This window comes from Rhinolophus sinicus, chromosome 13 (genome assembly GCF_057876585.1).
Source record: "Rhinolophus sinicus isolate RSI-liver-muscle chromosome 13, RSI-T2T, whole genome shotgun sequence".
NCBI classification, from domain to species: Eukaryota; Metazoa; Chordata; class Mammalia; order Chiroptera; family Rhinolophidae; genus Rhinolophus; species Rhinolophus sinicus.
Window position 1 is genome coordinate 17,611,756 of NC_142513.1, and position 17,042 is coordinate 17,628,797.

Sequence of the window (17,042 nt, forward strand, 5' to 3'; positions counted from 1 at the left end):
CCAATCTCCTTCCTCACCTTCTATCCCAGAAAACTACGGATCTGTTTTCTGTTACCATCGATTCATTTAGCCTGTTCTAGAACTTCATATAAAAGGAACCATCCAGGATGCATGCTTTTCTGACTGGCTTCTTTCAGGCAGCATTATGTTTTGAGACTAATCCATGTTGTTTTGTGTATCAACAATCCATTCCTTTTTGTTACAGAGTAGTATTTCACACATTAGCGAAAACAATTATTTTATTTTAAATTTTATTCAAATAGGAAATACATTCATCGTTCAAAAATCAATCCATCCATCAATCAATCAATCATAAGATACACAGTGAAAAATCTCACGCTCATCCCTCTTTTGCATCGTCCCAGTTCCCATCTCCTCCCCATCAAATCAACATAAAATTCCACTGTTGTAGGAGACATAGAAGGTCCTTTGAGAGCTTATATTCTAGGGCTTATGAGAGCACAGAGAGGGAGCAGGTAAGACAGTATTGGTGCTTGAGCTTGGTTTTGGAGTATGTGTAGGAGTTAGTTGGGCAAATAGAGAGAAGTTATCCTAGGCAGAGAGAACAACACAAGTCAAGGCATGAAAGCCTGAAAGAGCACTGCACATTCCAGAAGGTGCAAAGAATTGTGGGAGAGTAAAGGGTGAGGGGTGTGAATGGACAGAGTGATGTAAGAGGAGGCACAAAGGTAGGCAGGAATCTCCTTTTGAAAAGCCTTGTTATCCAGTCCTTGCTGAAGTGTGAACATGGAATAGTTTTCATTTTCCAGTAATTGATATTCCCTATGCTGTCTTAAATTCTTCATTTTCCCTGATAGGGGGCTCTCTTCACGACATCTCAGTCCTGATTCCATCACTTTTCAGCCATGTTTGGTTTAATTCAAGATTTGGTCCTGTCCATGTAAAATTTCAATCTCATATTCTACTTGATCTTTTCCCTCTACCCCCATGCAGGCTTCCATTGCTCTCATGGCTCGGAGCAAGCGTGTGCGTGTGTGTACATAAGTGTGTGTGCGTGCGCGTGTGCGTGAAGGGATGGTCTTCTCTTTCACTCACCCCTTCCTCTTGCTCGTTCTGTTTCTGGTGCCGGTGGGGTTTGGTATCCTCTTTGTTTATCTCAGGGGTGGTGAGGAGACCTTTGCTGAGAGTCATTACCACTGACCAAGCTTGATGTCTGTCAGCTCAGGGTGGCTAAACAGAGACCCCCTCAGTTCTAAGCAACTCTAGGCAAAGATCAGTCCTTGGGAGAATCATCCTCTACCTGCAGCCCCCAATTTCATGGCCTCAACCCTAGGCCTGTGGCCAGGACTGAGTCGTTTTCCACCCCTTGGGAAGATGGAATCTCAGAGAGGTGGTCCTTACCTCTTTTCTGTTTGCCCATAGCACCTTTGCATCCCTCACCAATGTTCTTTTTGCCTGCTCTTGGTCACCAGGGTCATTCAGCAAGACCTGGGCTCAGCTGATAGCCAATTAGAAAATGAGATGTCAGTCTGCTTGGTGCAGAGCCCCTGCATTTTTAGGAGCAGTTCTCTTGGGGGCCCTTCTGCCTTGGCTTTGTTTAGGGGAAGCAACCAGTTGAGAATGCGTTCCCCTATCCCATAGGATGGTGTGGGGAAGGGATAACTGAGAGTCATTCTTTACAACTTCCAGGAAATAATTTAATCCGGGGAGTGGTTAGGAGGTTCAACAGCAGTTGGAGGACGGAGCAGATGCATGAAGGATGCCATAACGTTGGGTACCAGAATGATTTAGAGGAGAGAACATACTGCCTGTTTTGGTGTGCTAGGGCTGCCACACAGGGTACCACAAGCTGGGTGGCTTCAATAACATAAATTTACTTTCTCACACTTCCGGATGGTATATGTCTGAGATTGAGGTGTTGGTGGCATTGACTCCTCAGGGAGAATCTGTTACTATCCTCTTCCCTCGCTTCTGGTGGTTTCCTGGCAGTCTTTGGCATTCCTTGGCTTGTAAATGCATCACCCCGAATTCTGCCTTCATTTTCACATGTCATTCTCCTTGTGTGTGTGTCGGTCCCCAACTTTCCCCTTTTTATTAGGACACCAGTCATATTGAATTAGAGGCCCACCCTAATGACCCATCTTAACTACTTATATCGATAACAACCCTATTTCCAAATAAAGTCACATTCTGAGGTACTGGTGGCTAGGACTTCAATATATGAATTTTTTTGAAGGGCTGCACAATTCAACCCATAACAGTGTCTCATCAGCTGTTAGGAGCGAGGATGGCAGTTAAAGTCATGACGATTTGAATCAAGGTCCTGTATGACTATTTCTTCATGAGCCTGTATCCCATCCCCCAAATGGGCATAATACTACCGACCTTGTAAGGTTCTTATAGGGGTAAATAAGATAAAACTTGGGGATGCACTGAGTGCCCAGGCTGGGCAGTGAGGGCATCTGCATTGGGATGTCGTCCCCCCGGGCTGGCTTCTTGAGATATCAGGTCTTGTTGAAAATGTGGAACCAGCAGTAGAGAAACTCTCCTAATTGCATCTTTTGCTTTTTTTTTTTTTTAGTCAAAACTTGAGGTCAGGGATAGGAAATTGAAAACTTATGCTTCAGCACTCAAAAGCTCTGGGCTTAAAACGTGCCTTCGAGCTATTTTTACAGGCCACGGTCTTCTTCATTGGATCCCGCAGGGCGTCTCACACATGTCTGATAATGTTCCCTGGGATTGGTCTCCCCCCTGCCCTCCACCCAAACCACTCTTCCCCTAAGGACAGGGAGCTCACTCCAACCTGTGAACACCCATTGGTGGCCTGGCCGTGGCAGTTTTTCTTCTCCCTCTTGGTGGGACAACTTGACTTCTGTCTTGGGTCCACCCCAGGTCTGCATAGATCTTGACCTGCAGCGGGGTGTTGTGCCTGTCACTGGTCCTTTGTCCGAGCTCAATTCCACTTACCTGCTTCTTCCAGGATTGGGCTGAAGCCCCAGCTTACCTGATTAGAAAATGTCTTCACAGGCAATATGTGTACATGAAAGAAGTGGTACAAATGGTACAGAGGGGTGAAAACACAGTGGTACCTCGGTTTTCAAACGTAATCCATTCCAGAAGACTGTTCGAGTTCTGACACATGCGAAAACCGAGGTGTGATTTCCCCTAGAAAGTAATGCAACATGGATTAATCCGTTCCAGACCTTTAAAATCAACCCCTAAAACAGCATGAATTTTACTATCTAATGATATCATAGATCCATAAGATGATACACAATGAAATGGGGATGGAAATTTGCATACTATAATTCAACTTACGCAAGAACGTTAACTTTTTATGTTTTGGTAGCTAAACTAAATCTAGTGAAATATTATCAATTGAGGAATTCCAGTGAAAGGGGTATAGGAGACTTTTGTTCTATTTTTGCAACTTTCCTGTGAATTTTAAATTATTTCAAAAGAAAAAGCTACCAAAACATAAAGTTATACATTAATTGACATTCTACAATAAGGAAAAGTGTTTCCTTCTTATTTACTTACTTATCTATTAATATCATGTTATTCAGTTGTTATAATTCATTAATATAATGATTTATTTTGATGCTCAAATTGTCCTAGATTTGCTCAGTGGGTCAAGATATGGATAGTAGGTGTGCCCATTGCATTAAAAAAGACAGTATGTAACTCTTGATAAGATGCTAATAGAAGTACACAGAAACACGGATGAGTATTTTTTTGCTCACAAACTCAAATCTGAATCTGACCAGCCTCTAAATCTTATCAATAGTTTACAAAAAATACAGGGCAAGGGAAATATTTTCAATAACCCCTTTTGGACACAGTTAGGAAAATGAAAAATGTCGGAAATTCTACATGACATATGATCTGATTTCTTCAACCAAAAAATGGCAAAGAAAAAAAGTAGGTATAGGGGACATTTAGAACTTTAAGAAAGCTTTGCAGATGTAATTAAGATAAGAATCAAGATCCTGGTACAAACCAACAGAGTAGGAAAAAACATTTATGAGACAATCAGTGAAATGCAAACACTGAGTGGATATTTTGATAGCATTGAGAGTGAATTAGTATTACATTTTAAGATGTAATAATAGTATTTTGGTTATGTAAACAATTTCTTACTTTTAGATACCTATACTGAACTGCTCATAGATGAATGTCCAGGCTGTCCAGGGTCTTCTTTAAACTAATCCAGTGGCAGGAGGGGGGAGTGGGCAGGGGTTAGATGAAATGAGAGTGGCTGTAAGTTAGTTGCACCCATTGGAGTTTATTATAAAATTCTCTCTACTCAATACTTCTTGAAATTTTTCATAATAAAAAATATTTTTTTTTAAAGTTTTCCAGCTGCTCAAATTTTGGTTTATAGCTTGTATAAGTCAGTCTCAACAGGAAATGAAGAAACATTTATGTTCAGACAATCCTAGGAGGGTTTATTTACAAAGAGACTGTTTTCAAAGGTATAGGCAAGGCATAGAGGAAACACAATGGATCCTGGAGTTAGTGACAGCTGAACTGTTAGGGCCCCAGGCCCAAAAGAAAGGTGGGGCTGGAAGAAGAAAGTTGAATAGTGGCCTCCTGTAGAGGGTACTCCCACTCATCTCCCTCCCTCCCTCCCATCTACCGTCAGGCCTATTTGGAAGCCAGAGGGTAATGAGTCCATAGGTGTGGGCCTCCTCACGCACAGAGCAGAGTGGAGAAGAGTGGAGTGTGGACAGGAAAGGTCAATAGAAAGTTCATGGCTCCCAGCAAAACTTCTTTACTGGGTTAGCTGCATGGACTTACTATCTCTTTCTTGTTCTTGTCTAAACTCATGGTAATCAGCTTTCATCTCCATCACTTTACCCGCAGGAAAGGGGGGTTCTTGTTGAGGTCACATACAAAGTCCTTTATCCCACATCCAGTGGTCAATTCTCATTCGTCATCTGGGCTAATCTCTCAGTGTCATTTGACACAGTCGATTCTTCCCTCCTTGAAACAATTTCTTCACCTTGCTTCTGGGACATACCTTCTCCTGAATGCCCTCCTACCTCATTTGCCATTTCTTCTCAGGGTCCTTTGCTCACACCTGCTCCTCTTCCCAACCTCTAAATATTGGATAGTCCCGGGCTCCCGCCTTGGCTTTCCTCTCTTCTCTCACTTCCTAGGTGACCTCATCAAGTATCTTGGCTTTAAATATCTTCTATATGTAGAAGATCCCACATTATATTTCCAGCTCCTACTTCTCCCTTGAGCTCCAGACTCGTAGCGCCAAATTTCTACCTCACATCTCCACTTGGACCACTAGTAGGAATCTCAAATGGCTCTATCACACATCCATCCTGCAATTAAGCCAGATACTCAGGGGGAAGAAGACCCCACTCCAATCCATTAGCAAATTCTATCAGTGCCCGTGTTCAGAATCTGACCACTTCCTACCATTACCACAGCCCAGCCATGCTACCACTATATCTCTTACTTGGACTATGGCAAATAACTTCTTATTTAGTCTTCCTGGTTCCATTCTTGCTCCCCTAGAGCCTATTTGCCATGTGGCAGCCAGAGTCATCCTTTTAAAAATGTTCATGATTATATCACTTCCTTGTTTAAAACACTTTAATGGCTCCCCATATCTCTTTGGACAATATCTAAATTCCACAAAGCCTTACACTAACCCAGGGAGAGAGGTTGGCCCCTTTCCATCTTAAAGACTGGCTACCACAGTTCATTTTCCAACAGATGTTCCAATTCCCTTATTTCTTGAATTTTATTAGTAAAGAAACATTAAAACTTGTGGGGAAGAGACCTGTACGCATGTAAGATTGAGAAAATAGGTATTGTTCTAAAGAGGGGTGGGCAAGAATCATCACATACTCTTCTAATTATAAAATTTAGATTTTTAAAAAACAATTTCGAATAAAATTCAGTCCATTTTGGTGGCTACTTCCCTATGATCTGCATTTATAACACTTAACACAGCATTCCATAACCCCAACATAACCTTAGCAAGGTAGGGGTGGGCAACGGTGGGAAAAGGGTGGTATCTATGTGGGCCCCTCTTTCTCAAAGGGCCTCTTGATTTAGACTCTCAAGAGGTTAATCCTCAAAGGTACGGGGCCAACAATGACTCTATGTGCTATGAATTAATTTTTTAAAAAACAGTCTCTATATTTATCACGTGAATAGCATAGTTACTTTTCATGGTTTTGTGTGTGTGTATGTGTGTGTGTGTGTGTGTGTGTGTGTATTTTATTTTATTTTATTATTATTATTTTTTAAAGATTTTATTGGGGAAGGGGAACAGGACTTTATTGGGGAACAATGGTCAAATTGTTGTCCTTTCAATCTTAGTTGTGGAGGGTTCTGTTCAGCTTCAAGTTGTTGTTCTTTCAGTCTTAGTTGTGGAGGGCGCAGCTCAGCTCCAGGTCCAGTTGCCGTTGCTAGTTGCAGGGGGCACAGCCCATCATCCCTTGCGGGAGTCGAGGAATTGAACTGGCAACCTTGTGGTTGAGAGCCCACGCTCCAACCAACAACTGAGCCATCCGGGGAGGCAGCTCAGCTCAAGGTGCCGTGTTCAATCTTAGTTGCAGGGGGCAGAGCCCACCATCCCTTGCGGGACTCGAGGAATTGAACTGGCAACCTTGTGGTTGAGAGCCCACTGGCCCATGTGGGAATCGAACCGGCAGCCTTCAGAGTTAGGAGCACGGAGCTCTAACCGCCTGAGCCACCGGGCCGGCCCGTGTGTGTATTTTAATAGTGTTTATTGCTAAATGTAAGTATTTAAATTTTTATAAATTTTATAAATTAAATCTGTAAACTTACTTGGAGTTTCTTCATTTTGGCCAGGGGCAGAGTCACAGAGTTGCACAATCATCCCCATTAATCTAATTCCAGAACATTTTCATAACCTGCAGAATAAATACTCACAACAGCATAACCCAAAACAATTCTGAGCCTTTTCACAAGTTCAGACCTTTTCCGTTTGGGGACTTCTGGACTATTAATAAATGAAGAAATGAAAATATTTTACTGAAAGAATGCCACGGGAAACACAGTGTCAGCTTTTGCCATTCCAAAATGGAATTATGCAACAGGACAAAAACCTTGCAAGGCAGAGTTCTCCAAATTCTTTTTTCTCATCCTTATTATCAGTAAGCAAACTTGGAGAATCTGTTCCCATAGGATTTTTCAGGGCTGTGGACTAGATATTTCTGTCCACCATTAAGGCTTAGCTGGAGTCAGGAAGAATAAAGATATAATTAGGAGTCACAAAAGAAAAGCCTGCTGCATTATGACCTTGGGGGATTGAGGAAGGAGAGGAAGCATAGAGAAGGAGACAGCAAAAGGCGAGGATGGGTGTCTTATTTCCCTTCTGCAGACTTTCTTTTTTCTTATTTTCCATTCCACAGTTTCCATTCTGTGATCTGTGGCTCGCAGGGAAAAAGGGAAAGTGCATTAGAGGAAACACTGAGGACAAAGAGGGGAACCGCTGACTCTGCTTGTCATTTAACACTCTGACAGGGGCCACCTCTTGGACTATCTTCTGCCCTAACCTGTAGTATAGCCAGGAAAAGTGGTCAGGCAGAGGCAGATGTCTTAGTTAGCTCAGGCTGTCATAACAAAGTATCACAGACTGGGTGGCTTACACAACAGAGTTTGTTTCCTCACAGCTCTGGAGGCTGGGAAGTCCAAGATCAAGGTTGCCAGCCAATTTGGTTTCTGGTGAGGGTTTCTGGTTTCTCTTCCTGGCTTGCCGATAGCTGCCTTCTCACTGTGTTTTACATAGGAGAGACAGAGAGAGATAAAGAGAGAGAGAGAGAGAGAGAGAGAGAGAGAGAGAGAGAGAGAGAGAGAGAGAGCGCCTCCCTCGCCTGGTGCCTCTTCTTATAAGGACGCTAACTTTACTGGATTAGAGCTTCACCCTTATAACCTCATTTAACCTCAATACTCCCTTACTCCAAATACAGCCACATTGGGGGTTAGGCTTCAACATATGCATTTTGAGGTTACACAACTCAATCCAGAGCGGGAGGCCTTGGACTTTACTTTCCCTGAGCTGCCTGGGGATCCTGAGTAGTGTAAGCACACCCAGCGATGGCTGTGGAGCTGGCTGGAGAGCTTGCTAATAGGGACCACAGTACCAGAGTGAGGTCCAGCTCTGCCCTCTGCTTAAAATCCAGCAGGCGCCATGGCGAATTGCAAATGTTTATTAAGAGAATCAGTTGGTCTGTGTCTTCTTTTTGCGAGTACCCCGTGAGTGTCCCAAGTTCTCAGCCTCCAGGAGTTATCCTTTCGATGAACAGCAGGTGTTGCCCTTTCATTGAACATCCACTGAGTATCACCAGCCCCCAGATGTGCAGGAAATCCCATCGAGAGACCAGCCCATGCTCACGTGTTCCATCCTGCAGCTGTTCATGTGTCTTTTCTCTGAACGGCTGCATTGCTCCAGGCCTTTGTGGTCACCTTCTGCCACTTCTTCACCTCTCCTCCCAGTGGCTGTTCTTTTCCGAAGCCGTTTTGCTTCAAACACCCTTATGATCAGCTGAGGCTGCCTCCAGGTTGGCAGATTCCAAACTCTGGCCTGAGCTTTCTTCTGCCTCACAAGCGTGTGGAGCTATGACCTCAGATGCCATCAAGATGTCTAACTATGTCGTGACTGACTAGCACCTACTTACACCCCACGACATTGAGGGATCAGGGGATGGTTTCTATTCTCAGCAACCCGTTTATTCCCATCTTGATGGTGTGAAGGACAGTAGAGGGTGTGTGTCCCACATGGTGCAAAGGCCTGGGACGTGATGGCCACTCTTCCCTTCAAGGTGCTTTATTCTGGCCACGGAGCCCAGCAAAGTGACCAAAGGCTGTTACAAGCATGGATGCCTTTCCTCTGACAGACAATAAACAGTTGGATCCAAGTTGCTCGTTAGCTTCTTCAGGGATTTGTTGGACATCTTGCTACGTACGGTCTGACCAAGCAGGTGGACTTGGCTGTTGGCTGCAAGGATATTTTGGAACAAGCATATCTGCCTACCTAATATAAAGAGCAAAACACGGTACCCGAAAGGGATACATGGTCTCCAGGCTGGTTTTGGCTGAGGTCAGTGGTCCTCAGAGTGTGGTCCTTGATCAGCAGCATGAGCATCACCTGGGAACTGGTTATAAATGAGAAGTCTTGGTCTCCACCCCAAACTTACTGAATCGCAAACTCTGGGGTGCGGCCTAGAAACCTGTGCTTTAACAATCCTTCTAGCGGATTTGGATGCAAGTTCAAATTTGAGTTAAGTTAGGTTAAGTTGTAATATCTTTTCCTCTTTTCTGTCTTCTCTCGCTTTCCACCGTCTTCTCTTCCTCCCTATCGCGCCCATCCTTTCTCGCCTACAAACCAACACCTCAGAAGCTGCTAGGATTCAGTCTAAGTACCCAGCTGGGTTGTGAGACCACTTGGTGGATCACCAAAGAAGATGGAAGATTATCAAGCTCCAGAATATTATCAGTTTGGAATCTGCCGGCCTGGAGGCAGCCTCAGCTGATCATAAGGGTGTTTGAAGCAAAACGGCTTCGGAAAAGAACAGCCACTGGGAGGAGAGGTGAAGACGTGGCAGAAGGTGACCACAAAGGCCTGGAGCAATGCAGCCGTTCAGAGAAAAGACACACGAACAGCTGCAGGATGGAACACGTGAGCATGGGCTGGTCTCTCGATGGGATTTCCTGCACATCTGGGGGCTGGTGATACTCAGTGGATGTTCAATGAAAGGGCAACACCTGCTGTTCATCGAAAGGATAACTCCTGGAGGCTGAGAACTTGGGACACTCACGGGGTACTCGCAAAAAGAAGACACAGACCAACTGATTCTCTTAATAAACATTTGCAATTCGCCATGGCGTCTGCTGGATTTTAAGCAGAGGGCAGATCTGGACCTCACTCTGGTACTGTGGTCCCTATTAGCAAGCTCTCCAGCCAGCTCCACAGCCATCGCTGGGTGTGCTTACACTACTCAGGATCCCCAGGCAGCTCAGGGAAAGTAAAGTCCAAGGCCTCCCGCTCTGGATTGAGTTGTGTAACCTCAAAATGCATATGTTGAAGCCTAACCCCCAATCTCTCTCTCTCTGTCTCTCCTATGTAAAACACAGTGAGAAGGCAGCCATCGACAAGCCAGGAAGAGAAACCAGAAACCCTCACCAGAAACCAAATTGGCTGGCAACCTTGATCTTGGACTTCCCAGCCTCCAGAGCTGTGAGGAAACAAACTCTGTTGTGTAAGCCACCCAGTCTGTGATACTTTGTTATGACAGCCTGAGCTAACTAAGACATCTGCCTCTGCCTGACCACTTCTCCTGGCTATAGTACAGGTTAGGGCAGAAGATAGTCCAAGAGGTGGCCCCTGTTAGAGTGTTAAATGACAAGCAGAGTCAGCGGTTCCCCTCCTTGTCCTCAGTGTTTCCTCTAATGCACTTTCCCTTTTTCCCTGCGAGCCAAAGATCACAGAATGGAAACTGTGGAATGGAAAATAAGAAAAAAGAAAGTCCGCAGAAGGGAAATAAGACACCCATCCTCGCCTTTTGCTGTCTCCTTCTCTATGCTTCCTCTCCTTCCTCAATCCCCCAAGGTCATAATGCAGCAGGCTTTTCTTTTGTGACTCCTAATTATATCTTTATTCTTCCTGACTCCAGCTAAGCCTTAATGGTGGACAGAAATATCTAGTCCACAGCCCTGAAAAATTCTATGGGAACAGATTCTCCAAGTTTGCTTACTGATAATAAGGATGAGAAAAAAGAATTTGGAGAACTCTGCCTTGCAAGGTTTTTGTCCTGTTGCATAATTCCATTTTGGAATGGCAAAAGCTGACACTGTGTTTCCCGTGGCATTCTTTCAGTAAAATATTTGCATTTCTTCATTTATTAATAGTCCAGAAGTCCCCAAACGGAAAAGGTCTGAACTTGTGAAAAGGCTCAGAATTGTTTTGGGTTATGCTGTTGTGAGTATTTATTCTGCAGGCTATGAAAATGTTCTGGAATTAGATTAATGGGGATGATTGTGCAACTCTGTGACTCTGCCCCTGGCCAAAATGAAGAAACTCTAAGTAGGTTTACAGATTTAATTTATAAAATTTATAAAAATTTAAATACTTACATTTAGCAATAAACACTATTAAAATACACACAAAGAAACCCATGAAAAGTAACTATGCTGTTCACGTGACAAATATAGAATCTGTTTGTTTTTTTTTAAATTAATTCGTAGTACATAGAGTCACTGTTGGCCCAGTAGAGACAAAAATTTACCTTTGAGGATTAACCTCCTGAGAGTCTAAATCAAGAGGTCCTTTGAGAAAAAGGTGCCCACATAAATATGGCTGACTCAGTGGTATTGGACGTTCTCCTGAATAGCACCTACTTACACCCCACTACACTGAGGGAGCAGGAGGTGGTTTCTACTCTCAGAAACCCATTTATTTCCTTCTTGATGGTGTGAAGGACAAGTAGGATGTGTGTCCCATTGTGTAAAGGTCTGATGGCCACTATTCCCATTCATCCATTCCATCAGTATTTAGTAGTTACCTGCCTAGTCTGACCCTGAACTAAGTGGAAATGTGCTAAGTGGGAGCGGGGGTGGGCAATGGCGACGTGCATCCAGGATGTGCTTCAAGGCTAGGCCTGTGAGGCAGCTTGTCATGCGGGGTGTCTGATCCCGCGTCCTGCACAAGAACGCAGGATATGGTGAGGCCTGAAAGGGACACCCACGGAGCCATAGATAGGGGAGTCATACCACTATAGTCTCGCTGGCGGCTGGGTTGGAGACACAGGAAGCAGGTGCCACAGGATCCGCAACCTGCTGTCCTCTTCTCTGCCAACCGACCTCACTTGCTAGCTGCAATCTGCCTCTCTGCAATCCGCAATCCACAGTCCGCGCTTGCTAGTTTAGCCACGGCAGTTATATCAGTGGCTAATGGCTATCCGGTAACAGCTGATGGCCAACTAGTCACAGCTGATGGCCATCTACTACCCGAGCCAGCACCTTTCCATGTGAGGCCGAGAGCCTGGAAACTACTCTCTGGGACTCTGTCCCCACACAGCTCCAGGCTGGTGCACAGTGAGGCCTCAAGAAATGTCAGTCTTGATGATTATGGATGTGTTTAAGAAAAGAGTCCCAATCACAGTGTGGCAGAGAACCCTCTTGCTTGATGCAATTCCAACCCTCCTTCTGGGAGGAAATTAACATTCTTGATAAATGCTTAAGCAATTTTCTGATAAACTTTAACAAGATTAAAACCTCTTTGGGGAAATCAGCTACCCAAACACTCAGCTGATTATCAGACATTCTTTGTCTTGCATTCATTTTAATAGTGATTATCCAACCATTCTCTTTTCCTATAAAATGTCCTTAACAAAAGAGAACGCTGACTTGGCTTTGTGGCAAGATTAAAATAAAACTTTGACATATGCTTATAACTAATTTATCTGAAAAATATTTAAAACGGTCATTATGAAGATAGGACATAAGAATAGTAGCTAACATATATTAGGTTCTTGCTGCTTCACAGATATTACATGAAAGGTTTTGTTATAGCTCAGCTCACTTTCTCTTTATAATGAGTTGGGTTATAATAGTTCTGATTTACTTATAAGTTGATCAGAGAGGTGAAGTGACTTGCCCAAGAGCACACAGCCAGTAAATGGTAGAGCTGGGCTTTGAATCCAGGCCTGTCTGAGCCCAGAGCTGGAGCTAGCAATAGCTACACTCTACTGCCTCTGCCAAAGGAATGATAGCAGCAGGCGGAGAGTGGGATAGTCTCTGAGAGAGGGGACAGGTATAAAACTGGGACTGCAGAGGCGGGAGGGAGCCCTCCCAGGTAGAGACCTTGGGAAGGAACTGCTATGGAGGAAGAGGAAGTAGGTGAGGGACATTGGAAACAGAAGGGCACCCAGGAGCAACAGCAAAGGCAGAGGCAGAGCCAAAGCCCAGGCATGTTCAGAGGAGACTGTAGAGTTAGTTTGTTAACCGAAAAAGAAAAGGCCAAAGTGAGAGGAACAAGCTTTTGCATGATATCTATATCTATGTCTACGTCTATCCTAGATATATATAGATATCTAAATATAGATATATAGATATGTCAAGTATATATATATATATATGTATATATATATATATATATATATATATGTGTGTGTGTGTGTGTGTATGTGTGTGTATATATATATATTTTTATATATAGAATAGCTATTTAAGAAGCACTGATTCAGGCAGAAGCCCAAACAGTGTTTTGGTTAGGAGACAAAGGCAAGGGGTATTTATGAGAAAGGGAAGGGAGACAATTAATTACATCAATAGAAGGAAGTCATTTCTATAACATCCTGACACTAATTCTAAACAATGTTTTTAATTTTCAGTCCACTAGTTATCAGTTCGGTATATAGTTATAATATCTGCTTTCTCGTTCTCTTTGCAAACAGTTCCTTGGGGCTCTAGGTTGCTTTAGGTCCAGTCCAAAGGTTATTTTGCCCTGTTTTAATCTTCCAAAGGTTTGAGGCTTAAGACGTGCAAGGCAGTTCCTCTGGCATGGCAGCTCCAACTCCATTTTAAAATGGCTCTGTTTATATTGTTTACAAGTTTAATCTGGCAGCTGCAGGATGGTCCCTAGTCCTTTCAATGAGGAATAATGAGGAGCCTGTCATCTAGTTTTGTGGACCCTATGTACTGTTAGTTGGTTGTTTATGACTCGGGATTCAGAGTAACCATCCCAGTTCCATCACTTACGAGCTGTGTGACCTTGGGCAGGTCACTTCACCTCTCTGAGGTGAAGGTTTCCTCATCTGAAAATTGGGGCAGGGGTATAGCCTCTCTCTTATAGGATTGCTGTGAAGATTAAATGAGATAAACCATGAAAAGTAATTAGCACATGTCTGGCACCTACTAAGGGTTCCATAAAAAGGTGAGGTGTTACTGTTTTAATGTGTAACTGAATTATGGTGGCATTATGTCACTTAATTTTCTCAGGAGGGCTGTGAAAAAAATTTCATCATCTTATTTTAGTATAATTTCAGACTGTTAAGAAAAGTTGCAAGAAACAGTTCAAAGATTTCTGAATACCCTTCACCAAAACTATGTACCGTGTGTGTGTGTGTGTATATATATATATATATATATATATATATATATATATATATATATTTTTTTTTTTTTTTTTTTTTTTTTTTTTCCCTTCCTGAGCTGTTTGCAAATCACATGCATACCTGATGGCTCTTTACCCCTAAGTACTTCAGTGTGTATTCCCTAAAAGCAAGGACATTCTCTTATACAGTCACAGTATAATGATCAAAATCATGAAATTGACACTGATACAATTCTGTTGTCTGCAGGCCATATTCAGATTTTGTCAAGTGTCCTATAACATTCTGTATAGCAAACGAAAGTCTTGTATCATATATTGCCTTCAGTTGTCCTGTCTCCTTATTCTCCTTGAGTCAATGGCAGGTCCCCAGTCTTCTTTGGCTCTCATGACCTTGACATTTTTGAAGAGTATAAGTCAGTCACTTTCTTCAGGTTTATCTGTTGTTTCCTCATAGATTCGGGTTCGGTGTTTTGGGCAGGAATACATCTCAGTGCATCACATCATTGTGAACATTTTGTTCACAGCTTTAAAAATAGGGTCCCCTCATGGAAAGAGGTGGGGAGCACTGCACGAGAATCTCCTGGGGGACTCGATAAACATGTAGACACCCCCAGTACCCGTGAGAGTGTGGGCCTGGCATCTGCGTGGTTAACCCTGCATGCTGGGTAGCCAGATATATACGTTTTTCCCCCCCAGCCATAACATTCCAATACGTGGCCAGCAGATGGCGCTGCACTCTGCACTTTCAATGCAGCGTCTGCATTTCTGAGACGATGTCGCTAACGCTTTCTGTGAATTCAAGCTAATATCTACCAGAAGAGCTTCGCTGCTTAAGCTGCCTGCCTCCTGCTCTCCCCGCTGTCCCTTCAGAGTGACTTCTCTGGATGCCCCAGGACATCAAAGCTGTCAGAACTCACTTGGAGTTTCCTAAGCCAGAGATGACCCACTCCTGAGGTGAGAGACCCCTCTTTCTGAAGAACTAGCCAGGAGCTATTAAAATAATAATAGTAATAATGCCCCCAACTAGCATTTTCTGAGAGTTTATTGTGTGCTAGGCACTGTGACAAGCATGACTCATTTATTTTCTTCTCATTAAGGCTCACAAAACCCCTCTAAGGAGAGGGTTGTTACAGAGGCAGTGACCTGCCCAAGGTCACACAGCACATCACTGTCACCACCTCCTGTTTCCATCATGGCGGGTACTTGTGCTTCAGTTAGAGGAGGGAATGGGGAACCATAATGTCTGTGTTATAGGCTCGTGCTCTGAGAGCTCTGGGATTTGTCCTGAGAAGGGAGGGGATTTTCTTCCCTGCCAGTGGGGGCCAGGGTGACTGGGCAGGGGCCTGCAAGGGACAGACACAGGATCAGTCCCCTGTAGGGAAGCGGGGCGCAAATGGTCAGGGAAGCAGCAACGACATGGGTCACAGCACGTGGAGTGCCAATGAGACCACTATCTAGCAGACTCAGAGGCTGGAGGGATTGGGGGCCTTTTAAAGACTAGGGGACACTGTAGGACATTCAGTCTGTGTAATGTCCACTGTAGAGCAAATCATGTTTGTTGAATTTGTTTCCACTTATTTAATCCTTTTCCAATAGATTGCATCGAGGAATTTTCAAGGGAAGAGAACCATAGTGTTTGGGAGGATGGTGTGAAATGAGCCTAGAGACTGGGCAGGCAGCAGTTTTCACCTGGAGACGTGAGAGGTGGGGATTTTCACTGATGGGTGTGGTCAAGAGACTTGTCCTAGAAAACAGAGAAGTTTGGAGCTTTGGGAGGCGTCCTTATCAATATCTATTGCTATTAAGGGAGACCCTGCCTGTTGCGTGCAGAAGACCTCATCTCTCCTTCTTCCTTATTAGCAGAACCCTGGGTTCCCTGAAGTGGCCACTTTCCCAGCTAAAGAGCCACATTTCCCAGCACTGGCAGCTGGTCCTGGCCAATGAGTTGTGAGCCAAAACGTATTAGTCTGGATTCAGTCAGGAGAGTAAAACCACTTGGTGATTTGACTAGGGAAAGCTTAATATAAAGAATTATTAACTATAATAGGGGATTGTGGTAATGAAGGATTGGCTAGCAAGAAGCAAAGAGAACTCTGAAGAATACAGGAGTAACCTAGCTGATATAAGGAGTGGCTACTACTCTTAGGGCTGAGATAAAGTGTTCCTCTCTCCCTTTCTCTCCCCACAGGGCTGAGATCCAGATTTTGTTGGACGGCCTGCCTGTGGCAGAGAAGTCACTGTGCTCTGTGCTGCTGGAACTTGCGGGAAATCTGTCCTCTGGAACTTCTCAGAAAATGGCTACCTGTGTTGCCAGGGAAAGCTATTCACAGGGAGGTGTCTCAGTGGAGGCACTGAGATACAAAATCACCAAAGGTGGGGATGCTGGGGGAAGCTCCTGGCCTCTCAGTATTGCTGGCTGCCATACACTGCAGAAGCATGGTGCTGGAGTCACTGCCTGAGTGAATATCCCTGAACCAGGAAGGGGTGGGCTCTTGGGAAAACCCTTTAAAAGGGATCAGATTTGGTGAGCTTGTCCCTTTTGCACTTTGATCTTCTCTTTCTTCCTGCAGCCTGGATCCAGAATGCAGTGGACTTGGAGCAGATCTGCATCTCATATGTAGTATGAGAAATAAACCATTGTGGTGGTTAGCCTCTAAGACCTTGGGGTTGTTTGTTCCGCAGCATAACCTAGTGAAACCTGACTAACACACACAAAGAATGTTTTGTGTAATCATTGCCAGTTTAAGTAAATAGAAGCTCCCTCTGTTTTGTAAAAGACTATGAGAAGGTAAGAGTTATGGTTAAAGAAAGAACAATAAGGCCTTATTCAAAGGAAAAGGGAAAAAGTTATAAAAAATATTTCCTGGACAAAATATTTACTGGTGCTTACAAATTTGTCACAGGATCATGAGACGGAACAAAAAGAACAAAATGAGAAAGAGAAATATAAAACATTAAAGGAAAAGCAAAGAACATT

The 17,042-nt window shown here is 43.8% G+C and overlaps 1 long non-coding RNA gene across 1 annotated transcript; it reads left to right on the plus strand.

Annotated features, from left to right (window-relative positions):
- Positions 1–14,893: 14,893 nt before the first annotated feature.
- On the plus strand, positions 14,894–16,378 carry LOC109457369 (uncharacterized). Its single transcript, XR_002139007.3, has 3 exons — positions 14,894–15,019; positions 15,662–15,769; positions 16,254–16,378. It is a non-coding gene; the product is annotated as an uncharacterized LOC109457369 (long non-coding RNA).
- The last annotated feature ends 664 nt before the right edge of the window (positions 16,379–17,042 follow it).